The 25,912-nt window shown below is 41.3% G+C and overlaps 1 long non-coding RNA gene across 1 annotated transcript in view; it reads left to right on the top strand.

Annotated features, from left to right (window-relative positions):
- LOC106946491 (uncharacterized) overlaps positions 1 to 17,809 on the top strand; it is a 23,399-nt gene extending 5,590 nt beyond the window's left edge. Inside the window, exons 2-4 of the long non-coding RNA XR_001424782.1 lie at positions 9,982 to 9,990; positions 11,837 to 11,838; positions 17,800 to 17,809. This is a non-coding gene — a long non-coding RNA (uncharacterized LOC106946491). The remainder of the gene's footprint in view (positions 1 to 9,981; positions 9,991 to 11,836; positions 11,839 to 17,799) is intronic.
- Positions 17,810 to 25,912: the final 8,103 nt, after the last annotated feature.

Here is a 25,912-nt window from a genome sequence, read left to right on the forward strand (position 1 = left end):
ACACACACACACACACACACACACACACACACACACACGCACACACACACATTTACACTTGCACACCCTGAATGGCCCCTGGTTGCCATGTGTTTTGACTGACATATCTTTGAGGCTGTGTGCAGCCAATTTTAGCACTGTGTGTGTGTGTGTGTGTGTGTGTGTGTGTGTGTGTGTGTGTGTGAAGGAATATTTCCTGGCTTTTGAACTTCTCCTGATTGACACAAATGGATCCGGGACAGCCCCCCAATAGGTCAGAGTGTGTGTGCGTGTTTGTGTGTGTGTTGGTATGACAGTTCTTGCTCTTGCCCCACCCCTGTGGCTCATATTGGGGGTAAATATAATACCCCAACATGTTTAGGAAGAGGTAGTGACACTGCTTTGTCCACCCACAATGGAGGGCAGACGGAGGGAGCCAGAAGTCGGAGGGGAGGGGGTCACCGGACAAAAGGAAGTGCAAGCGTTCCTGGTTCGTCTCTTTTCACCCGCCGCGTCTAGACGGAGGGTCTTGGATTAAAAAAAAGAGAGGAAAGGAAGACAGGATGTGGTAGAGGAGGGGTCGGAAGTGCTCAGTCCTCTAAAGACGGGACAGTAGGGGACAAATGAAAGTAAAACATCTTAAACGTCAGAGAGGGTGAGACATGAGAAGGAAAATCCTGAACGTATTCCTTAGTTGTATATATTTTTTTATTTTTCACTCTGTCCAGAAAACTGAAAAATCCTATAAAGTAAGACATGTAGATCTTATTTACCTCCATAAACAATGATTATTATGTGTATTTTTCTTGGTTTAGCATTAATTCTGACCTCAGTTTTAGGTTTAGTTTTTAGTTTCAGTTGTAAGGTTAGTTTATGCTCTCTATTTGTAGCACTGTTATCCTGAAGATTTTAGTTGCACTGTATGCAGGGTATATTGCTTACAAAATACATTTGATTTAACTTAAAAATGTAAAAGGAAGTAACAAAAACATTGATATTTTATAGAGTTGAGTATTTCCAAGTGAAATGGTGATGAGAGGTTTAGTTTCTGTAAAGTTTAGCACCAATATTACACTTTCAATCCAATGTCCTTCATATTGTGATTGACAATAAAACATCTTAATATGGTTTACATTTGTGATTTGCATATTTGTAACTTCAGGAATATTCTGGCATTTTTGTTGGAATTTGAACACAAATATGTTGACAAATTACTTTTAAGATCAGTCGAACAGGATCCAGAACAAAACTTGTTAACCTCTTGGTAAAAGACCCTGTTAAAGCTTTAGCCATTATTTTTAATTGTCAGAAATTTCTCAAAACATTCCTTCTAAAAGGTAATGTTAGCTTATGCTAATTTATGCATTGTTAGTTTTTACTAAATTATTTTTATTGTTAAATACCTATAAATACCTAAATACTTCTTTCACATTGTTGCACTGATGAATGCATATTTCATTGCACATTAGGGTTTAAGTCAATGCGTATTTTATTTTGCTAGCAGCGATGCTAACACGTCTACATAAGTAGACTGTGTGGGTGAAACAAAAAAGGATTGTGCAGACATAAACAGATAGGCATGTGTTTATGAATTTACACCAATAGATAGGTTCATATATTTAGAGTATCAGTGTGTGTTCATGTGTGTGTGTGGATGCTCATGCTGGTGGCAGGTGGCAGCCATTTCAGCAGCGATGGAGAGACCCCCCAGCCTTCACCGAATCCTTATTTTAGTCCCGGACTAACTAGTCCGGACCAATAAACCTTTCACCTCCAGGGTAGTAAATCAAAAACAACTGGTGCGGCTGGTCCCTGCCACCCACTGTGGCGCGCCGGCAGACGGGCGTAAAACGGGCATGTCAGATGCCATCAGAGAGGAAACTCTAGAGGCGCGCCGGCTGCGTCTTTCCCTCCTGACTTGGCAGAGGTGGAGGAAGTGGCACCCGCGCCCACGGAGGAGCCGTAGCTGCTTTAGCTCCACGCGTTGATGACTCTGAACTCTGATTCAGAACTTTGATTCCCCCCAATGCATGGTTGTTTTCTCTTTTCCCTCTGATGAAGCTCCTCATCATCCACTCTAGTTCCCCTTGGTGCCAGCTTGGCCCCTCATTTCCATACGGGAGTGTATACGGGGGGCCCTGGTGGTCCCCTGAGCGCGCCAGCGGACCATGCATCTCTGCTCTCATTTCCTCTCCTACTGAATCCATTGTATTTCTGCTCCATCCTTTTCGCTATGCGTGTTATCACCCCAGCGCTTTAATATTGGGAGAAAACGAGAAAAAACTGAATTTTATACAAGTCAAGCTATGGCACACGCTCTTCCACCATCTGTCAATAAGTGGGGCAGCACTTAGAGAACCGATTCAGCTAATTAGCAATCAATTAGCTTGTTACCACCAGCAGTAATTACCTTTTATAGAGCCAGAGAGGAGTGCAGCTGCTGCCACTAATAAAACCTGGAGCCTCCTCTCTGCCTCTCCACGGCTAACAAGGCCTGTCTGAGGGAGAGTTATAGACCGAAGGGAGCAGCCAGTGTGTGTGTGTGTGTGAGAATGAGAGAGAGAGAAAGTGTGTGTCTGCAAAGCAGGGGGCCCAGAAGAGCAAACAGCGTCCCTAAGGGGCCTCTCTCTTCTCCCTTTTTAACGGGTTTAAATCCTCTTTTAATGAATATAGGGTCAAGCTAAATGGGAAATCCATCATGGCAATAAAAGCAGGAGTCTTCAGCCTGGGAGGTTTTTAAATGTGAATGGTTTGACTTCTGTCCCGATGGGGCAGTGTTGAGGATCCAACTTTTCTCTCTGTGTTTTTTTTTCTTTTTTCCTGTAAGCGCCGCAATGTGATGTCAGTCAGTTCTCCGCTTTGACCTATTAGACGGCTGGACATGGAGATTCATTCAGACATAATCTCCAGAGGATGAATCCTAATAACTTTTTTTCCACAAAGAGAAATATTCATCTTTTGAATTGGGTCCGTTGAAAAAGTAATTGCCCCTTAAACTAATAACTAGTTGTGCCATTCTTGGTGGCAATGCGTCTTTCTCACTTCTGGTTCCCTCTTTTTTTCAGGATTTATTTTAATTCAGCTTAGTCTGAGCATTTGTGTGCATGAAAAACCTTTTTAGGATCACGCCAGAGTGACACAATCATATTTAAGTCCAGAACTTAACACAACTCAAAAATCTTTGTTTGAGACACTCAGACTTGTATTTGTTTAACTTTAAGTTTATAAACTTAAGCTTAGTATGAATTCTCACTGGAGTCACCTAAAATGTCTCCACTACCAGATCTTTAGAAGCTCAGCAGGATAAAGATGCAGCTGCTCATTTAGCTCTAGTATTTGCAGATGTTTCAAGTTAACTACAATATTCTGATTCCTGGAGCTCCATTCTCAAAAAGTTGATATCTGGTTGTAAAATTAAGTTTTGCACATTGTAAGTTATCAGGTTCAGGACTTTTATGTCATTTTATTAGGGGAAACTTGACTAATTTCATGGCTGCCATGGTAACGCGGCCTGGCGTTGTATGGGCCTGTTCAGGTTAAAGTGTGTGAGCAGGTAGAGAATGTCTTTCAAATGAAATACAGTGAATAAATACATTGAGAATGCAACAAAAGGAATATTTTTGTTCCAGATTATTCATCAACTAGGGATTCTAATGTAAACAGACCCTATAAAGATACACGGTTGACACCCAGCAGCATGTATGACCATCACTGTATCTCCCCTCCTCTCCTTCTCCTCGTCTCTAAGCTTCTCCTTTTTTGAAATTCATCTCCTTTAATCCACCATGCTTTGCTCTCTCCTCCCTGCGACTATCCAGGCTTTCACTATTTATTAAACGCAAACTTTGAATCCTTTAATCCTAAATGCACCACTTTTATCCCCTGAAGCAGGGAGAAAATAAATCGGCGGCTTTTATCCCAGCAACACAGGGGCTCACAAACACCTATTCACAGCCGCAGCCCCCCTGTTTACTTGTAGCAGCATGTGGGCTAACAAAGGCCCCAAGTGGCAACCAAGGTTAATCCTATATGTCGGCATTATGCAGGGTCAAGCTGCCTTGCCATATATTCAGTGTGTCATTAATTTCCAACCTGCTTCTACTGCAGCAGGCTTCTCAGGTCCCTTGGTGCACACACACACACACACACGCACGCACGCACGCACGCACGCACGCACGCACGCACGCACGCACACACACACACACACACACACACACACACACACAGAGCACTATGGGTATGCAGATGGATACACAAAGACACACACTCGCAGTTACACAATGACTCGCTACATTAGCTAAATGGCCAGAGCTCCGTCTCTCTCTTTTCCTCTCCCTAATGAGACGGGTCTCTGGATCGTGTAGTCTATTCATCATCCTGCTTGTTCCAATCTAGCTCTTCCTTTATCAGGGTTTGGTTCGCGGGCCGGAGTCGTCACAGGCGACATAAATCACCTGTCACCGCCGGTCCCTGGGCTCCCATAATGCTCTATTAGCACTTCCAGCACCATTACTGCCAAAGCAGAAGCCAGGTGCTCCAAGCAGCGAGCGGCGATTATTCCCTTTTTCCTCTCTGTTTTTAAAGAGCTCCTGCTTCTTGTTCATTATTTTTGTTGTGGACTTAGTGCTAATAGCCATTACAAGGAGGACGTTGCAGCTTAGCTTTAGCTACGGTGCCTGGTTCCAGCTTTGGAGCGCAGCTATGAGTCTCTGCGCAAATTAGATGTGGAACAGGGTAACAAGCACACTGGAGACGCAGCTACTTGACCACTTAATAGGGAATTAAATTACTATCTGGCTGCGTTCTGGGGAGAACATGCAGTCACATTATGGTATTTAGATTTTATAATAATAAAATGTGTAAATCTCTTAAGGTGGTTCTTAAATGAAAAAAAAAAATTATATATATATATATATATATATATATATATATATATATATATATATATATATATATATATATATATTTATACAGATGATAGGACATAAAGGTTAATTAATTTGTGTTTGTATGTCCATAATTTTTATAAAATCCCCATAATATCATTTTAATTTTTAAAAATCTGAGTCTATAAATTAAAATTGTGTGGGAACCCGGAATAAGAATAGTTCCTGGTTACATTTGATCATCTATCCAATGTTTCCTCAACTATAATTTCCAGATAAAGATAAATTTAATTTCTCAGATCATTGATGAAATAGAAACAACAAACAGGTTAATTTTTTTGTCACAGCATTCCTGGGAAATCTGGTTCAGTATTTTTCTCATTTGGACCAACTAAAACAGTTTGTGGTTTTCTTAAGTTGTCTCGTCATACCTGATCATTTTATCATTATTTTAAGCTCTCACCCAGCCAGCATGCCTAGGTGGGACCCATGTGGGGACAAGGAGGGCAGACTATATGGGTCCCATATGGGTTTGTCCGCGGGTTCCACGATGGCCCCACATGGGTTTGCCCATGTAGGGCCACAGCCCACATGGGTGCTACATGGGCCCTAATTGGACAAAACCCATGTGGGCCACCACCATATAGGGCCCATGCAGGGCCCATGTGGGCTCTGGCCCTACATGGGCAAACCCATGTGGGGCCATCGTGGAACCCGCGGACAAACCCATATGGGACCCATATAGTCTGCCCTCCTTGTCCCCACATTTGCCCACCTAGGCATGCTGGCTGGGCAGCTGCCAGACAAACAAACCTCTGTTCATTCCTTACTGTTCAGCACAACACCAAGACATCCGTCCTCATGTCTCTTCTTCTCTGTTAATCTTAATGTATCCTTGTCCCTTGACTTGTTTACAGCATTTATAGATCGTCATCGTCACTCAGACAGATTGTATCTGACCATTTCTTCCACATTTCTCCTAAAGTTCGTCCTATTCCAGGCTTTTTGAATTTGCAGTGTTGCTCCAGTTATTGTGGTCTCTTCCTTAGCAGAATGATGGTTGAACTTTCCCATCATGTCCCGTACTTGCACATAATTGTCTGGTTTGAAAAAATAAAGTTTGTGTTTTTTCTTTATTCAGTGTATGAAAACTAAGCTGCAGTCTGTACATTTAAATATAGCGACCAGGAAAGTTTTCATCAGCTGAGATCTCCACAAAAATCCCTGTGAACATGAGAACTCTCAAGTGCTTTCGTACACATGGCAGGTTCACGACTCGGTTCACATATGAGGGGTTTCTCAGCATATTTTTGTCACTTTAATGATTCGTCCCAAGAGAGGAGAATATCAGCTCATGCACAGAAACACTCGAGTCCCGCTCTAAACTCTGAGAAATTAAAAACAAAAATGTCAAAGAGAAGATGCCTCTGCTATCTCTTTTCACGAGACACCTGACCTCTCGGCCCCCACATCTGCTGGCAGTCCCTCAGGTCTGATCAGAAAAGACAGGATGTGACCTCATCTGTGATCTCGTGCTCTGAGGAAGTACTTCAAAAGAAAACGAGAGTTCGGCGAGGGAAGGCTTGGACAAAAGAGGGGCTTTCTGCCTGACCTTTTATGGAACTGATGCTCAGACTCAGCTCTGCTTTATGATAAACATTTGTCGAATAGATCAGTAAATGCTGTCTGCGTTTAAACCCTCTGCCAACTTAAATCAGACTCCTCAAACTGAGGACATTTCTGTTTTGAACATTCTTGAATAATGTGTTATAAAACCTTCAAGCGATAGCTAACCCACTAGAAGACACTTTGTTTTGATTTTTCTTATTATGCCATATGTTGTAAATAATTATTTTCTGGAGATCAAGAGGAAAAAACTTAGTCACCACCCCCATTAATAATGCGTTCTATCAATATTTTAAAATAATTTTGATTTATTTTGATGCCAGTTAGAAGCACATCAACATCTAACCTTTCCGACTTGTGTAGAAAACCGTCTCTTTTTCGTTGTTTTATCAGCCAAAGAAAACATCAAGCCTCTCATCCAAGCATGCATCTTCATATGAGTTTTCTTTCTATTCTTAGCTCCTCTCCCATCAGCCGTCTACACTGAACACTGTTTGTCTGGTCATGCATGGCGGTGTACGCGTGTTTATATTTGTGTTGGTGAAACCGGTGCAAACCAAGCGAGACAAAGAAGGGGACAACAAGGGAGAAGATGGAGGGAATGACATACCCTGCGCTGAAAGAACAGAGGGGATGATAAAAAAAGGCGATTCGTGGGTGTGGGGGTAATGAAAGGGAGGCAGACGCTGGAAAATGGACAAAGAGGCTTTACACAACAGTTTCTGGTCTGCAGCCAAGTGCACCGATCAGTCCGATGGGAACACAGTCTGTACACCTGTTCCAACCAGCTGGCCAACCCTACCTGTCTCACCCACAAACCCACCCGTACACTCACTAAGGCGAAGGGGGGAAACTTGGCAGTGGGCAGGTGGGTGTGGATTTCTCACTGCAGATGGCAATCTGAGTCTCAGATGTGGGGTTGGTGTATCTCTCCACCTTTTATGTAGCAGCTTATACAGAGAGAACTGACAGATTTGTGTCCATCATCAGTTTGTTGTTCATATTCTGATGTTTAAGAGAAATATGAAGCTGTCTATTAATGTCTGAAGCAATCCAGTCTGATACCTTCTACTGCGGCTTCACGGCATCGGAAAGTCCTTTAATGAGACGCCAGATCAAGCGGTGGAACATCTGGAGTTTTCCGGCTGTACCACTTGTTGCTGTTCTCTGCCAATCAGCTGGCTGGAAGAAATCTGCTAAACCCTTCGATCAATTACAAGAAGTTTCTCAGATTCTCTACTTTTAGTTTACACAAAAAGTTTATGTTTTTGTGAATCAGAAACATACAGGTGCCAGTCAAGACTAAAAATACTTAAAATTTTGAAATATGAAGCCACCTGCAGATGCATTGGTCTAAAATAAGGGACCATAAAGGTTATTTTTGTTATTTCCATTTCCTGGGAAACTTCACGGAGGAACGTCTCATATCAATGACTAATCATAAAATCCTGTTTTCGATAATTTAGGATTACCAGAAGAACGAAAGACTTTCTAAAGTTTAAATACATTTAGGTTGTTGTGCCTATAGCAAATTTTCAAAAGACCAGATGATGCCATTACTTTGTCAAACCGAAACACATCAGATTAAAAAAATGTTTGCATTAAATGGGCATTAGTTTATTTTCTTTTCTATGTGTGCTTGATAACATGAGGCACAAGCAGTGATAAACAGTGGAACAGTTTTCCTGTAAAATGGGATTAAATGTATAGAAGAGTAGAAATTTAATTTATACACATCATCTTAGTCCGATAAGTGGACAAATAAAGAGAAGACAATATATCCTTTGACCACAAATTTCAAATTAGCAAGTGGGGGGGAAAAACTGGAGCAGCAGACATGAGGTAGAAAATGGAAAAGGTGGAAATATCTACTCAATGAATGAGCAGATGATTCCCAGCCCCTCCCTTCCTCAGGGCTCCACAGATGTGTGCCGGGTGATAAACGGCGGACCAATTGAAGTGATACGACACCGGGCGTATTAAAAGGGGCCTAAATGTCATTTGCATGGTGTAATTACTGCTGGCTGGTCTGCTCTTTGTGTCGACGGCCACCGGGGTCCTGTTGAGAAATTAACCCTGAATGGCTCCTGACAAAATGAGGTCGGAGCAGCAGAGTGTTCACAGAAAGAGCCAAAAATGGCACACGGCGCATTTTTCTAAGTACCTTAAAGATGCAATAAAACCTGACTGGAATGAATGAACTCCTGGTTTTAATGAGGTGCTTGACATGGAGTCTTGAAATTAAAAACTACTTCAGAGTTTTACCGTAAGGGTCGACATGAGGGACAATATTAGCTTCCGTTAAGCTGCATGGCACACAGAAATACACAGCAAAAAACCAAATAAACAGGAGAAACTGAACCTCTGATTCCTTTAGATTCAGACATATCAGTGAGAAACATTAAACTGTCATGCTGGCGTTTAAACCACATTTAGCTCCAAACACAGATCCCTCCTGATACAACGCAGCCACCGTGTTCTGTCGAAATGTCTTTTGGAGGATTACGCCACTTGACTGACAGTATTGATCAGCGATGCATGATATCTTATTTCCTCACCTCGACTATCTATATATATATGCATGTATGCCCAAGTTTCAGAATGTGGTTTTAGTTTTCAGGTTTTAAGCTTCAAACAACTTTAAATGGACTGGCAACGTCTCACCCATCATATGTTTAGAACCAATGTTTCCAGATAAATCTGAAGGCTTTTTTAAATTCCCTTTGTTGATAAATATTTTTTCTAGATCTCTTTATATTTTAAAGCTTTAAATATCAAATTTAACATCAAAGTAATAATTAGTGATCTTGTTGGAATAAATTGGTGGTGGACACACTTCTGCTAATGCGCTAGTAGTGTAGCTAGTTTTATGTGTCTTTTTTTGCTAACTTTGAACATGTGTAGCGCACTTAGCTTCCAAAAAAAGAGATAATTTACTTAGATGTTTTGTAAACTTTTAGTTGAATAAAGTTTTGAGATGTGAATTGAAGTTAGCAATTTAGCATTAGCTTCTCCTAAATACTGGGTTGGTGAAGTGCTTTAGCGTTAGCAGAACTAATATGATTAGTGCTTTAGGGTTAGTGTAGCTAACTTGAAAAAAACTTTTAAACATGCAAGGAATCAGAAACTTTTGGCATTTTCGTTTGTTTAAAAGAATGGTTTTTCATTTTGGAATATTTTATCTGCAGTTTGGCCCAGACTAAGCCTTAGTTTTGGTTTGCATGAGTTTGAGCCTCAGTTTCCTTCCTTCTCTTTGATTGACAGATGGTTTCTCCACAGTAAGCCCCTCCCACCTCCCCGTCCCCCCAGGCTTGAACTACAGAGTGGGTTTTTTTCCACCTGCTGAGCCTGTAAAAAGTCCTCAGCGCTTGTTTCTCTCTGGATGATTATGAGCGTGTTTGCACTGTTGACTAGGCGTGCAGAAAAACACCTCAGCACGTGCATTTATGCACATTCAGAGCATTGTGTGTGCATGCAGGAGTGTGTGTAGTTCCAGTATGTGCATGTGTCAGCATCAGCGCTCCATCTCCCTCTGCGTCTGCTGGAAACTGACAACTGGATAATAGCTTTTTACTTTTCCAGAGCAGGGCTCCGGAGAGCACTAATATGATTATAAATCATTATTCAAATAGAAAGGTGAGGAGCGGCACTCGGGAATGCAGGGGAGCATGACAATAGCATCATTACCTTTTATTTATAATTCTGATTTTATTTTTCTTTCATTGCAGTCGGAGACTTAATAAATCTGGTATGAAGAGCATGAATCAGAGCGTTCTACAACAAGGCAGAGAGATGTGAAGAAGAATTGATTTAAAAGATTGAATATTGATGAGTTTCACCAGCGTGAAGTGAATGGGGTTTTTGTGCTGCAGTTTGTCCATTAAACTGTGGGCCTTTCTGGTACCCAGTGGTATTCAACAGTCAACGCGATGATAATAATCGACACCATACACTTCATTTAACAAAAAAATGAAAGAAAAAAGGGTAATTTGGAACATCTGCACATTTATGTAGAGTATTTTGCAAAACTCCTTGAATTTTTACACATTTTGCTAGTATTGAACCACGAATTCAGTACCTGCATTTCCATTGACCATATAATTGTAATTATGAAAATAAATTTGCTTAATGGAAACATGCCAATTTTGAAAAAAAACTCATGTTTTTCAATAAAAAGGTTTTTGTGCTATGATGAGATGGGGTTTTTTTTGGGATGAATTTTGCAAAACTTCAATAGAAACACTTTATTCACATCACACAAGTCATGTGATCAACAAGCGGATGTTACTACTGGTGGAAAAGTTGAAGAAGACTACAGGAAGTGGTGGGACGATGAGATTTATTGCATGAAGAAACTTATTCATGTGTGATTGTAATTGCTTTGGAAACAGCCATTACAACATCACGTTTTTTCAACATCAATTGAATCTCGATAAAGTTTTGCGCACATTTGTAATGGAAAACAAAGACAGTGTAATTTATGACATTGAAGTAACGGTGATTAATCATTAGATCAGAAAGTTCTTAGCAGTACCCCACGGCTGCAGATTTAAATGATATCATTGAGTTATAGAGAGTTTCTCTGATTTCTGTTCAAATTTCCAAGAAATGCTTTGGAGAAAGGAGCATTTAGACAGGGGGAAATCCTGTTAGCTGTTGGCATGTCAGGTAGAAAGCTCTTTGTTCCCTAAAAGCTAAAGCTTTTGATTTCTTCCAAGATTCATCTGTGTTTGTTTGAACTTGGCTGACACGGATATCTGAAGTTTGTTTCATAATTAAATCAGCCCGAGATTCCTCTAAGTTCTAGTTTCAGAGGGTTTATCTGATGCTCTTCTCCAGACAAAGGTTTTCGTTTCATTTCGCTGGAGAAACCATTCTGTAATTTTACCCACCGCTTAGTTACAGCGCGTCCGTTCAGCTTTGAGGGACTGATGAGCAGGCAGCCACTGAAATTAGGATGATGTTGCAGCTTATTAGCCAAGAAGCGGGAGCGTTGTATGGAAGAGAGAAAGAGAGAGGGAGAGAGAGAGAGAGAGAGACAAGCCAAGCCGACTTTACTGTATCAAAGATGCTGCAGAATTTCCCTCAATAACAATTTAAAATGATAATCTGACAAAAGCGGTGAGACTCAAACAATCTTGTCTCCCGTTAAAGATGAAGCTGCCATTAAGCATTACGAGAATAAAGAGACTAAAGAGCTGATCTAGAATCAGTTTTTCCGTTGAGGTTATGTCAGCTCTTTGCAGCCGAAGATAAAAATCAAGCCTTGATGTTTGCGCTGCAGAATGTTTCTGCCCTAATCCATCCATATAATGAGCCACTCTGCCTTGATTTTGTGCATGCAGTCGTGTTTGTACAATAAACTGCAACCGTACAGAGTGTGTAGAGTCGTATATATGTGTGCAGCGGTTTTTCATGGCATTTGAGCGGGTTAGAATCTCACCATTTGTCCTCCAGCTGATTTCTGTAAATGCAGTAAAGGGGGCCCAACCCAGTAACTTTATTTTTGGCCTTCCAGCTCTAAGGCTTAACAGATGTCACTCTCAGCTCCTCTGCTGTTCATTGTGCTGCTGAGAAATACTTCTGAGAAAACACTGGTTTTCATATAGCATCGGAAAGCGAAGCCAAAAGAGTCAGTTAAGCTGTGCGAGTCACTAAGGATAAGAGCATTTCATCAGGCGGGTTCATGCAGCCGTCGCTTGGCAAGAGTGAACCCTGCAGCTTTCCAACATGTGCAGTGGGCTTAATCATTACCTTAAGAGGAGGAGGATGTGCAGCTTTCTTAATTAATTAAGACATGACACTATCTTTACTTTTGTCAGGATACATAATGAATCAAAGAAATGTCAAAGTACCAAGACCCAACTGACAAAGGTTGGAGCCCATCCCAGTATTCAGTCAGTCAGAGGCAGAGGGCCTTTTTGGTTTGTTTGTTGTCTAGATTGATTTGGTGTTGGTAGCACTGTCTTTATAACTTGAGAATGTGCCTGCTGTTGTTCCTAAAGTAGATTTTTTTTTTTTCAACGAGACAAACCTTGCAACCCTAGTGGAGCTCTGCCTCCCAGTTCTCTTCACTCACTACATTACGATGCAGCTGAATGTGTTTCTTCACTGAAGTGTTTCTCTTGAGCCCCAAGCGGCCATGATGGATGCTGATGCAGAATTGGTCTTTGTGGCTGTTTATTACCAGAGTCAGAAACTACAGATTTTCCCTCTAACTTTATCCCTTTACTGTGGTCAAAAGTGGCTTGTACATTATCCACATAGTGCCTTCATTTGACAATCAATGTTAAGTGACCTCTGAAAAAAACCCAAAAACAGTTTAAACAGCACTTAGCGTTAATGTGCAAAACATAATTGATAGTAGGAACAGGAGTTCCCTTTAGGGTCAGTTTGATGTCGCCAGCTTTGATGTAATCGAGATTTAATCACACATCTCTTGACTTAAACAGATTAAGATCAACCCTTTGCGTCCAGACTTGTTGCGTCGACACATACCCGGGCCGAACACAACTGCAGACAACCTGCGAGATCAAAGTAGAACATCCTGTCGTCTTTATTGAGTTTCTTATAACGACTCCTACTGATAACGGTCTTATCGCTTCTTCCAGTTCCTGCTAATACCAGCAGCCTCGGTTAAACGTGCGGTTACCTTTCCATAGCAATTATGTATGATGTGCCCTTAAGCAAGGCTCTGGACCTCTAATTACCTCAGCTGAGCTCCTGCATGGAGGACGAGAGGAGTAGAGTGATTCTGTGTCTCCACTCTAAGGTTTGTCGCAGTATTTTTGTTGGGATTCAGACAAAGCCAAAGAATGCTGGTTGGGTCGTCGCCAGCGCAGTAAAATCACCTCTAGGACTCATGACTGTCAGAGCTGCAGAGCTCTGCTGATGGATGATAAAGCAGGTTTAGGTGGAAGACTTGACCTTCCAACCCAGAGGAAGGAGGGGGAACCGTCATTAGCGTGGCACCAGGAAGGTTGTACACTTGACCCGATAACCCTCACTGTCGAGATAAGAGTGAAGGATGAGCGTCAAACCCTCCCTCCTTTCCTTGCTTCCTCTGGCCTTTTCTCCACCACCTCCAAACGGTTTGTACAGTATTAAAGCTGCAATTTAGCAGCAACAGAAGGAACGAGGAGAAATCCTCCCCGCTCCGGCTGCCGTGTTTCCTGCCTCAGCAACACTTCTTCATCTCCCTCCCTCTCCATCCCCTCTGACAGCGCCGGGACCTGTTACAAGACTGATGTCTGCCCCAGTTTGACTAATTAATCTCCATCAACTCTGGAGCCTTTCCTGCAGCCCGGCTAAACCCATCAGGTCGCTGAGTGATCACACCTAGGTTTTCTTGCCGGAGATTCATCAGTTCACATCAGACAATAGAATAACAGCCTAGCTTGAATTTGATCAGGTTCTGTATACTTGTTTTTCTCTGCAGGACCTGGTCTACCCTGTAGCTGTTTTTATTCTTTTGAATCATTTAATTATATGAGTCAGAAAGGTACATCTTTGCTTTATTTTCATCACATTTCTGTATCTTTGTAATGGTGAAAAGATGTTTGAGGAGTTTCCAGTTTCAAGTCACTACAGATAGAGATCTGAACTTTCTATTTCTCTGTTCTCGTCTAGTTCTTGGTCGGTTTGTTGGTATGTTTTGGGACATTGTCATGTTGTTCAGGTCCTGCTACGGCAAATCGTTCCCAAATCATGACACTTTCACCTCCATGCTTTACAGTCGATATGTGGTTCTTTTTCTCATCTAAATTACTATAGCTTATATATTTTTCAGTAATCTTAAATTGATATTAAATATCTTTCAAATAGTTTAGAAAAACAGGCTATTTTAGGATGTTCAAGTGTTTTCACAGCTGTATGTTTGAGGCTTTTATTTTGAAGTAAAGAAAAAAGTAGTCCACAGTTTGTTCAAATTGGATTACAAAAGGCATTGCAGAAACCTCCAGAGCATCTGAATGGTTTGAGTGATGCGTAGCACCTGAAATGGTGACGGAGAAGATGTAAACGAAACATTTATTATTTTTATTAAAACACAAAAAGAAGTATTTTTAGTGTTTTTTAGCAATTACGGTCAGATTAAAACAAGCCAAATACAAGAAAGTCATTATAGGACCTAATTAAAATTGGATTCTATGTTTATTTTACAGAGATTAGATTATTAAAAACACCTTCCAACTTGTAAAGTTTGCAAAATCCAAAGAAACTCCAGGTACTTAAGCTTTTCCAGTAATATTGCTACAATATTTTTCAGGATCATCTCGAATCATGAACCATATTGCTACACCTAACTCTGAGAACAGATCTCTTGCTGCAGGATTTTTGGTTGCTGCCAACTTCTTGAAACAACCCGAATCCAGTTTCCCCAAGAAACAAATTTGCTCTGTTAGAAACCAGAAGAGAGCAAACTAACGATGCCTTGAGTTCATTTACACACTAACTTTTCTGGGTACATTTTTCTCACCTGGATTGTGTTAGGAAAAACATTTAAACAAAAGCATTTCAATCCAAAGCAGATTAACTAAAGAAAAAGTAGTGTGTGTGTAATGCAGACAAATAGCCAGCACTAATCTGCCCTGATCTCATTTGTTTGTCACTACAGCCAGTGGCTTTGGGTAATTTGACAATGATATATGAATGCTATTAATTACAAAATATAGCAGCTTTAAAATCTGACCTTTTGAACATGAGCCGTTTTCTGCAGACAGTAACAAATGATGTCTTGTTCATCGTAAATCCCAAACAGATAAGGCAGCTTCGCTGTCTGGGCCAGGTAGGATTGTCTGTCTGCAGTGAAGCGGAGTATGAGCTCTTATGTCAAAGCTTCATTAAGTCCCAGCCTGTAGTGATTGTTACCAGCTGTACTCTGCGATACAACAGTTATTGCTTCATGTGTACAGTGGACAGTGAGTTATATCCCCAGCCAATCTGATGAGTATCCCTGGATGGCTCCCAGTATGTCCTAGAAATCTGATGCCAGATAATATCCAATGTTTTTTTTTTTGTCTTTTTTTTTACTACTGATTGGGATGACATGACACTAAATTCAATTTAGGTGAATGTGCAGCGTCACAATGGGAATCCATACGTTTTACTTGTTGGCCTTGAAGTCGCTGAGTCATGGTAACTTTTAAAACGAGCCCAGAACAACAATCAGGTAATACATAGAAATATGTTTAATATATTTTGAGCGCAGCACAGGGATGTTCTTTGATCATAAGACTTCAATTCGTTTTTGAAAGGGGATTCTCTGAAGTAGTTGTCAACAGTCATTATCTCCTCCTCTAAAATTTCAGCAAAATTTACAGAAATTCAGCGAACATGAGCCACTTGGACGGCGCCAAATGACTGTGTTAAATTAATTTTTTAGCCAAACCACAGCTTTCCACTGAAAAAATGATAGCTTTCACACTTAAAAACATCTGATGTTGTTCTTCTTTCTGCTTTTGGTTTTCTTTTTCCGCTGTCCGGTTGGTGCATTCCTGCACTTGATGTCGACAGTACATGATGTGCTGCAAGTACATGTTTCCACAGAACCTGGATGGACTGTAACAAATGAACAAAGGATGATCAATTGATCAATAGTGTTAGGCGAAGACTGAGAGGTAAGAATTGGGTCCAAGATCTGAGCAGCTTCCAACATAGAAACAAGGAATTGTTTTATTGAAAATAAATGAACAAGTTCACATAATGCATCCAATGTGAGTTAAAGGTGCCAACTGAAACGTGTGAATCATTTTAATGCACCATGGCGCTTCTTCCTCAGTCATTCAGGCAGCAAAGATGACTTGCTTTTTTCTGGAGGCATAACATCAACTCTTACTGAAAAAGAATGAAGACCATCTGCCAGGTGGGATTTCGTAAAATAACTATATTTTGCTGCAATCATTTCCAGGGTCAGAACTTCATGGTCTATCCAGCAATCAAGCCATCTTTTCTCCATCTTTGTAATACTCTTTGATGCTAAAAAGCACCCATCCGACTCAGCAGAACCTGATCCGTTAGATTACTGAACCCATTGGTAGGCATGGAGAATATCAGCTGATCAGAAAAGCGATAGCAACCATGACACAAGTAAACAGCACCAGACTAAACAAAGGCCTTGTGCAAAAGTGTGCAAAAGTGAAGAGGTTTGCACTTCAGTTGGATAATGTCTATAATGTTTACTGTATTGGCCATTTTCCACTAGCGCAGCTTATGACTCAGATGTAAGGGTTTCCCGCTAGTAATGCTTATGTAATGCCAACACCTTTTATATAACTTACTTCGCTAAGCTTCCAAGCGCTGGACTGAAAATGCGATGTCAGAAGACTGTTGGTGACTGATTGCCTAGCGGTAACCTGACCCGCCATTTGTTAAAACTCACAACAGCCATGGAGCGCATTGAGTTTTTATGGACATTAACAGACTCAGGTACTTCCTCCATTGTTGTGTTGTGTTTGTGTGGCGTTAATGCTGTAGTATTTTTCAGGCTCTAGCACCACTCAACTATATATGACAACCCCAAATTGTAACAGAGAACCACTTGAGCTAGGTGGAGTAGAAATGTAGCATGTTCAGAAATCTGATTGCCTTCTGCAGAACCCTGTTTCATGTTGATTTAATAAAATCACACCTACTCCTCAGTGGGACTCCCAAACTCTGGTTTGATCCCCACGCTCACCTTCCTTCCAATGCCAATAAACAGCCATCACATACCGATCAAAGAGAAGTGTAAGTGTTACTTTTGGCTCCCCGTTCTGCGCTTTGATGTATCGTTGCTGGACGACCTTGGTGTATAGACTAAATATGTAGACATCTGCACCTCACTTCAGTCTTGTTTTATGTTCTTTGCTAACATTATTCCTTTTCCAGCGTCGGCGCAGACAGCCGCGGAAGGTTAATGAAAATCGGCTGTCGAGCGTCATTGATTGCACGAACAGCCAATTGGAACCCCGCTACTCCCAAAATTGATTTCATATAAAGCAACAGTGGCGCTGCTGCTTCTTCATTTCATTAAGCGTGCCAGGGATTCTGTCTTTTTTTTCCTTTTTTTTTTCTTATTTAATCCATGACTTGCATTGAATGAAGGCGAGCCAGACAGGATACCTTCGGATTCCAAAAGCATGTGGCTAACCGTGCAAATAATTCCAGTTTGCACCAAAAAGGGAGAAGCAGCAGAGGGAAGCGCGGAGTTAAGGAGAGCAGAAAAATAAAGCATGTGCCAGATGAATTAGTGAGGAATATATCATGGAAAATGACTTCTTTACAAAGCGAGGGTCATGTACCTGTGTAGGATTTTAAAAGCTTATATGAGTTATCATGCTCTCATTCCACTCTGTCAGTGCCTTATTATTTGGAGGATCGCTGACGCTTGGATTATGTTTCACTCTGTGCTCGGTTAGGCAACCTTCGGCTGCAGCCCTGCTGGGCTCGCTCATAACTGGAGGACTTTTAGGACTTCATAAGTTTTCCTGGGGAAAAGCCACAAGACTGATTTAGCTGTAATCTTATCCAATGTCTTTATAGAAGCCAGACCCGGAGCACTGTGAGCTGCACTGGCAGATATAATGTGCACCGTGGACATGACAGGCACCTCTTAAGTTACAGGGGTACTTCTTGAGGGATGAACCATTGTAGAGGCTGCGTATGATTGGTAAGAGGGAAACAAGCTGTAAAAACACTTCACTTATACAAAGGTTAAGTGAAACAGTCGAAGGGCAGTGACGATTCTGATGCTTAAATGCCTTTCGCTCAACCTAGAAAGTTGCCTGAAAATGCACAAAAAAAAAAAAGAAATATGTGCACCTCATTTGATCTTTGGAGTAGAGACAGAGCTGCCTCTCGCTACATGACCTAGTATCGTTTAGCACAAAGAATAGCGGGTAGCTCAGACGAGAACTGTCAAAGTCGGATCAATTTATACTGCTGGATTCTTCAAGGCGTCTGCTGAAAGCAGGAGGGACACCGTGGCATGCTTGTTTACAGCTGATGAGAGATAATTTCATATTCTGCACGCGGCAGGAGTCACCTGATAGTAACTCAAAGTGCCGTACGAGAGGAAAAAAAATCGGGGCCACAATCGCAGCGGGGCTCTAATGACATTTCAGTCTGCTGCAGCAGCGAGGCTACTCGTATACCTCGCGGCTGGATGGGTCAATTTAGATCACGTTCAGAGGATAAATTAATCAGGGAGCTGGGGGAGAGCATTTCAATTAAGGGAACCTGGATTTAATTGTCCTTGTCGTAGATTTTATGATCTTGCATTAATACTGTGTCTGAACAATTTTTTTTTTTTACATTCATACTTGTTTTGTTATGGTGAGACCAGGCGTGATCTACTATAGAAACCAGATACATGAATACAAAGATGCAAACTGGCTTCCTGTTTTAGGGCAGTTTGGATCACCAAAATTATTTATACTTTCTAAATGCCAGAAAAATGAGGAAAGGCACATTTTTTGGAGAATGTTTTATTCACCTGCATTTCTCCAGGATTTGGTATGACTTCAGTGAAACATTTTGGTTTTCCTTCCACAAGTTTTTCACAATAGTTTGCCGTAATTTTGGCCCATTCCTCCTCTTCAGAACTAGTGGAACTGGGTCAGGTTTATAAAGTGCCTTGCTCACTGACACCTTTTCATCTCTGTTTTCTTTGCAACCTCAATCAGGATTTCTGAAAAACATTGACTTCGTTGAGTACGAGCCACTTTGTGTCTAGTTTGGTGTTGTGATTCAGTTTGTTGTCCATTTGGAAGATCAGTTTTCAACTCCTTGGCTCATGTCTCGAGATGTTTTCTGTTCTTTCCTCATGATGCCATCTCTAAAACATTTCTTGGATATAGAGTCCATATCCAGACTTACGACGTTGCACAATTGTCTTCTTGCTATCTTTAATCTCCATTAGTTTCACCCATGATGTCACACAAGAAAACGTAAAATTTTAGGTCCTTGCTTAGAAAGCCATGCCACCATCACCTGGGCTTACCCAAACTCTTTAAGAGCAAAGTAGTCCTACTTTAAGTAAATGTCTGAATTTAGAGAAATTAATACAACTCACTTACCTAAAATATTCTCTCTCGTAATCCTTACTGATCGAAGAAAGGAAAAGTGACAAATTACTTTTTTTTTTGTCTTTTTGTTTCAGGGTATGTAAATGTTTTTCGTTTAGACGTAATTCCCAAACTCCTGCTGCTTCTTATTTGAATGCATGCATCTGTGCGCAATAAGTGTTTCATATCATGCAAACCGCCAGCAGAAATCCCACCTCGTCGCTTGGTATTTTCTACCAATGCATGAGAAGCAGCGCGTCGGCTTATCCCAAATGCAGATGTCAGAGCAGGCTTACTGCTTATCTGATCTGACATGTAACATGGCAGACGGGTCTGGGCATCAGGCAGGAAATGAAAACGACTTTGGTCTCTTCTCTTCTACTTAGAGAATATTCGCCATGATCTTTGTTCCATGATGTGGTGAAGCGAGATGTTGGGTAGCGTGGCTTCGCTTTTACTGAGGTCAGGATTTTGGATTGTGGCATTGGGCGATCCTGCTGTCTTCAAAGAAACTTGCTGCTCTGGACCTCTTGGGGGACATTTAAATGTCAGAAAGGAATTGCCAAAAGTCCAAATTGGAAAAACATTTTTCCTCAGAGCAGTGAGAGATTAATCAGTCTTAGATGGCATATGAACTTGGCAGCTGTCCACTTCCAGTGTGGATGCAGAAGGAAAAAGTTAATTAAGTAATCAGTATGAAACTAAGCGGGGTCGCAGGAGAGAAGCCTTAATTGAAGCTAACATTGAGGATTTTTTTCTTTGAGAGAGAGAATAGAAACATTTCTCAAGATAAAGAACTCTTTCACATTTTGTTACATTAGATTTCAATCTTGAATTTATTCTATTAGAATATTAAGTGATCACGCTAGTCCATAATATTTGTGAAGTGGAAGGAAAAGTTAAAGTTTTTAGAAATTGTTTGTAATGGCACAGTTAGCTTATATTTCTGAAGTTGGAACTGAAACCTCATGCTGGGAGGCTGTTGATTTCCACCAGAAAACCTGGTGAGGCGTAAATGGGATATTTAGAGCTAAAAGAAAGATTATTGAAGACTGCAAAAGACTTAAGACGAGAGACTAGACCAGGATGAAAACCCCAAACATGCTGCTAGAGATAAAATTATGCTGCTGGTATGTCACAGAAAATCCCAATAAAAGGACAAAATGGTGGGATTTATACCTTTAGGAAGGCTCTTTATGCCCACTTTCCTTCTTCAGAGACGCCTCGATTCCCACATGGAAGATTATTGCTTACTTTGCCTCGCTACCTCTGCTGGTTATTCTTGACCTGTAAAATGCTGACAGAACCACATGTTCCTGATCACAGGCCATCGTCTGATGGCTGTGATTTGATGCAAACAACGTGTCAAACTCCAGATCTGAGAGAAGCCGGGATCGGGTGAGGCCATCCCGCGGGTTTGGCTTAGCTCTGCAGAACAACGCCGTAAAGGAGATGTCGCTCAGCGCTGCGAGCGCTGTGTTACACAACTTGATGGGAAGTCGGCGAAGACTAACACACAGAGACAGAGAGACTGAAATGAGGAGTAAATACAGAGGCAGCCCTGATGAAGAGAGGAAAGTAGGGGCTGGTTAGTGGCTGTAGATGTGAACTCCCAGTGAACCCCACGCCCCCCTTTGCTCTAGCGGCCTCCACGGGATGAGGCATTCGCGTACGACTCCGAGAGGCTGACATCAAACCGACAGCAAGATATGATATCTTATTTTCCTGAGCTACGATGACACAAACTCATCTCCCTGCTTATTTTCTCATGGCTGCGGAGAGGCAAGCCTCGCATATGAGCAAACTTAGCAATCAGCTCCCAGATGTTCGTCAAGTTCCTTCACTTTTAATTCCTGCCGCTTCCAGATTGTTTTCTTGTCGGAAGATAAAGACGTCCCTCTTGTCAGAACTCCTCGTTTCTGATTGAGAGAAATCCTTGACCTTCGAGTCTCTTTAAATTAAACGGGGAGAAGACGACTGCATGTGCATGCAATTGTATCTGTCAATCCTTCCATGACTATAAGGCATGTGGACAAGCCTTCACTGTGCGTCTCGGACTCAGTGTGTGTGTTAGAGGCTGGAGGAGGAAGATTGCGCTGCAGTTTGACATCGTTGCTGACAATGTCATTTGCAACCTAAAGAGATAAAGCCGATGGTTAAAATATACATTACATCTAATATGTTGTAGCGACTTGGAGGTGCACATTGTCTTTATCGTGTAACATCAGCAAGCCGCGGATGTCGGTGGAGGACTTTTCTCATTTGGTCTCATGCTAATTTGAAGGCAAGCAGCATAACTGGTATCAAATTGTTCTGATCCGGTGCCAGTATGTCACCTCTAGGCAGCTGCGCCCCCGCGCTTTGCTGACAGGAGCTTCAACAATTAAAGCTGAACAAATAAATGGCTATCACATCCAGCAGGGAGGTGAAATTGGCCCACTTCAAGCATATCAATCAGGATAGATGTGTGTTTAGATAATAGAAGGACCACTGCTGGGCACATTTCTGTCAGGTGTTGGAGAGCAGGGGGCGCGGTTCTGCAAAGAGATTCTTCACGATTGAAGATAAAGTGTCAAACTCAGCATCCAATACTTAAATAAAAAACAACAAAAAACCTTCCTAACCCTGACATAAATCTCGACTTCAATCGTGTCTGCCACTTTACCACAGTGCATATTTTATTTATGATAAAAAAAATAAAGGTTTGCACATGCAGAATTTAGTTTTGAATTGGTCCAACAGGTCCTGCTTTTAACACTAAAATTAAATCTTTTTTATACATTGATATTTTAGCCTGTTAGAAGTTGATCAACTCCCTCCTCTGTGGCTCAAGAAAACTGTTTGTCTTTGCGACCATGAACAAGTACACGTTAAATTAAATTCTTTTTAAAAATCACCCACCATAACGGATGCCGTCTGTGTCAAAGTTTGTTCTCAATCCATCATAATTTGGTTCCGATTAAAGATCATAATTTCTGGGAAACTTTTCGATTCAGGCCACCTGCTCGCATAGGAACACTTTGTGTTTACCTGCATGCAGGTACAGTAGCGTGCAGACACAGCCTGGCTCTCAGTGCCAGCAGCAGCAGCATCTCTGAGTGTTTTGTTTTTACTGCCACAACTGCACATTCCAAATACAGTCTCGGCTGAGCTGGAATGCGTGCAGCGCTGGCTAGAAAACGCAGTCGAATTAGCATAAGTGCCATGTTCGATCCATCAGAGGTGAACTCAAATGGCTGCTGGTTCCACTCCCATCCCACTTTTGGCCTCGTTTGTGGAGCGAGTCATGAACTCGGAAAAGAAGGGAGAAAGGAGACGCAGCTTGTTTAAGTTGATATTTGCTCTCGGGGTAATTTGGAGCAGATTTTTTGGAATTGGCGAAAGGGCTTCGCCGTAATTCCCTTTCATGCTCATCTTCTATCTCTGAAGTCACCATGGGGCCTAAACAGCAGCATAAGGATGCCAGATGGATTACAGGGATTCCTGTTTTCTCTCCCTCGCTCCATCTCTTTCAGTCGCAACATGTTTTGTGTACAGGGATCCAGACGGCAGATGACAGAGAACCAAATCAAGCCGGCTCCTTCTCACTGTCATCCTTCTCTTTCCTCACCGTAACTTACTCTGACAACCAACTTTTTTTTTCTTTTTTTAACTCATGGAGCTTGTTGAACTGATTTCCTCTCTCACATCGTGACTTGTTGGAGCAGCTGCTTGGGCTGCTCCAACAAGCAGCAAGTATTTCTCATTAACTTGTACAGTTAATGAGAAATACGCTACTGCAATTCATACCTGTTGATCTTTTCCAGAGCTTATCATTTTGTACTATACAAATCTTGAAAACTGTGCTATTACTCCATTTATATTCAGAGAACTAAGGATGTACCAATCCACTTTTTTTTTTTACTTCCAATACCGATATTTCAGGTATAATATCGGCTGATGACGCTCTGATACAGAAAAATGGTGCAGAATAGATCTGGCCTTATGTGTCAGGCACATTGTTATGATATCTGATCCAGCACTTGTTTTAATATCTGGACCAATATCGATAAAGTATTGGTTCGGTGTGTCGCTACAGAGAATATTCCTCCCCATGTTTTGTGTCACCTACATTTTGAATTTATGAGTTCTCATTTTACAACCTATTTAGCATCAAAATAAGTCCTGCAAAAAGTTAAAATACTAAATATGAACAGGCTTCTCTTTAAGCAATTAGTCAGAAATCGTCTTAGGGGAGTTTATATGTGCTTCCCTATGACGATTAACTGATGAGCTGTCTTGCTTGAGATTATTCCAAGCAGTAACACACACTCCCTACAATGACAGATGGATGTAACTTGTTAAGTGTTATAATGGAAAATGAAAAATAATCCGCCTCCTAAAAAAAAATCGCCAAGCTGTCTGGGTCGGAGTCATCTGCCTGGGATCCGTCCGACCGGATACGAGGATCCTCATAAATATCTCTCACCAGCTCATCAGCTGCGCCGCGCTCCGGCCAAGATGAGCTGCGATGGACGCAGCGTGGCACGCTGATAACACAGCGAGCATTAACTTGTTTTATTTTAAGCTAAAAGCAGAAAGTGCCAGAAGGCATCCTCAAATTTAACAAGGAAGGCACAAAATCAACCTTGGAGGTGCCATTCCTGCCTCGTGTTGGTGCTGAAACCGCAGGCTTAACCTTGGATATTCTTAAAGTGACAACCACCACGTACTTATGCCAAGGTCTGTTTGTTGGCGAAGTGTCTGCGAGGACAGACGTGAAATCCTTGTGTTGCATGCCATCTCTCTTGTCATGCTGCTTGTAAAACAATTACCCGCTGTTGTTTGTAGCTACGCTTGTGACAAGTGTCAGGCCAATGAAATTACAGCTGCCGTTAGCTGCAACGTGCTTCAGGTCCGGCTATTTTTAGAGCAATTTGGTGCATAAATATGGCAGTGCAAGGATTTAGCCAAATAGCTGAGTGGAGTAAAAGTTATGGACCTTTGTTATGGCAATGGCAGCGTTTTGCCTCGTCTGCCACCGTCTCACACCTCGACGGTAGCTCAGCCTTGCCAGGTGGTTTGACTTTACAGCCACTTTTCCAATTGAAGCCTTAATACCGACACGCAGTCCCAGCTGGAACACATTAGGTTCATGGCTGAGCCACTGGGGCCAAACTCATAACACTGGTTCAGTCAGCTGGTACAGAGGTGGGGGGGCTGCAGTGGAGAGACGGTCACTGCTTGTGTTTTCTAATCCAAACTGGATCTGAGTGGGACAAATTAGTTTGGACTAATGGCTTAATGCTGTTTGGCATAAAGTAGAGAGGGGAAATAAAAAATAGCTTAGGGCTCATGCAGATTAAAGCTAGATATTAGCAAATGTTAGCATGTTGACTATACAACATCATCTGATCTTTAGCATGCATTCCAGTGAATTCACTCAGAAGTTGTATTTTCTGGGTTCCCAGGCAGAAATATTTAACTTGGTCCACAGAATATTTCCTCAGAAGTCTTGAAGCTCATTCAGGATGTTATTTTTTAAACAAATGTGAGAGTGAAATCTATTCTACATTATGTTTAGAGTTCCTAATTGCATTTTCTGAACCATTTGAAAGAAAGTTTGATGCAGTTTATTGTTTTTGTCAGTTTCAGTTTCTTTATTATTTATTATTTGGCTGTTATTCTCCTAAATGCACTTGTTGTTTTTACATGTTTGACCAAGCTTATAGAAGCTATTTAAGTGTTATATATTTTAGAGTTAATATTTATCTATTACAGCATATCTTGTCAAAAACACACATGCCAATCCATGTAGCGCATGTTTTTTACAGATATTGCATGGAAACCATTTTTCTTGATGAAGTTTTCTTTAGTTTTTGCCAATCATTAATCAGATCAGTCACAAGTTTTGAATTGAAATGGCCTCAAGCGACAAGGAAGTATCAACCGCTGAGTGAACATTAGTCTTAATTTTGGTCCTCATGTGGCACCACAAGATTCAAACCAGGATCTTCCTTCAGTATCAGAAATAAAATAAATGAAAACAGGGTGTAATGTACAGTTATATAAAAGAAACACTTTATTTTATAGGCCGATTTATGTCTTTTTAGGATTATTTATCTCTGCTTTTAGTAAAAATGCTAAACGGTTTTACTTTGGAAGTACTAACGTACAAACTTCCAATGCGTAGGTACAAAATCGGAAATGAAGGTTCAAATTTTGCTTCTGACTTTTGTCTTCTTTGTGATTGTTGATAACCCTGTAAGCTATATGGGATAATAGTTTAGAAGAAAAACTATTACTCTGTGTAAATTTAATCCAAGTAGAGTATTAATTTACGGGACAACAGGCAGAGGTTCCTCTAATGTTCCTCACAAAGAGGCCACCTGGTCTCTC

Source organism: Poecilia latipinna, unplaced genomic scaffold, assembly GCF_001443285.1.
Source record: "Poecilia latipinna isolate Pla-1442-1.1 unplaced genomic scaffold, P_latipinna-1.0 Scaffold194, whole genome shotgun sequence".
In the NCBI taxonomy this organism is placed as follows: domain Eukaryota; kingdom Metazoa; phylum Chordata; class Actinopteri; order Cyprinodontiformes; family Poeciliidae; genus Poecilia; species Poecilia latipinna.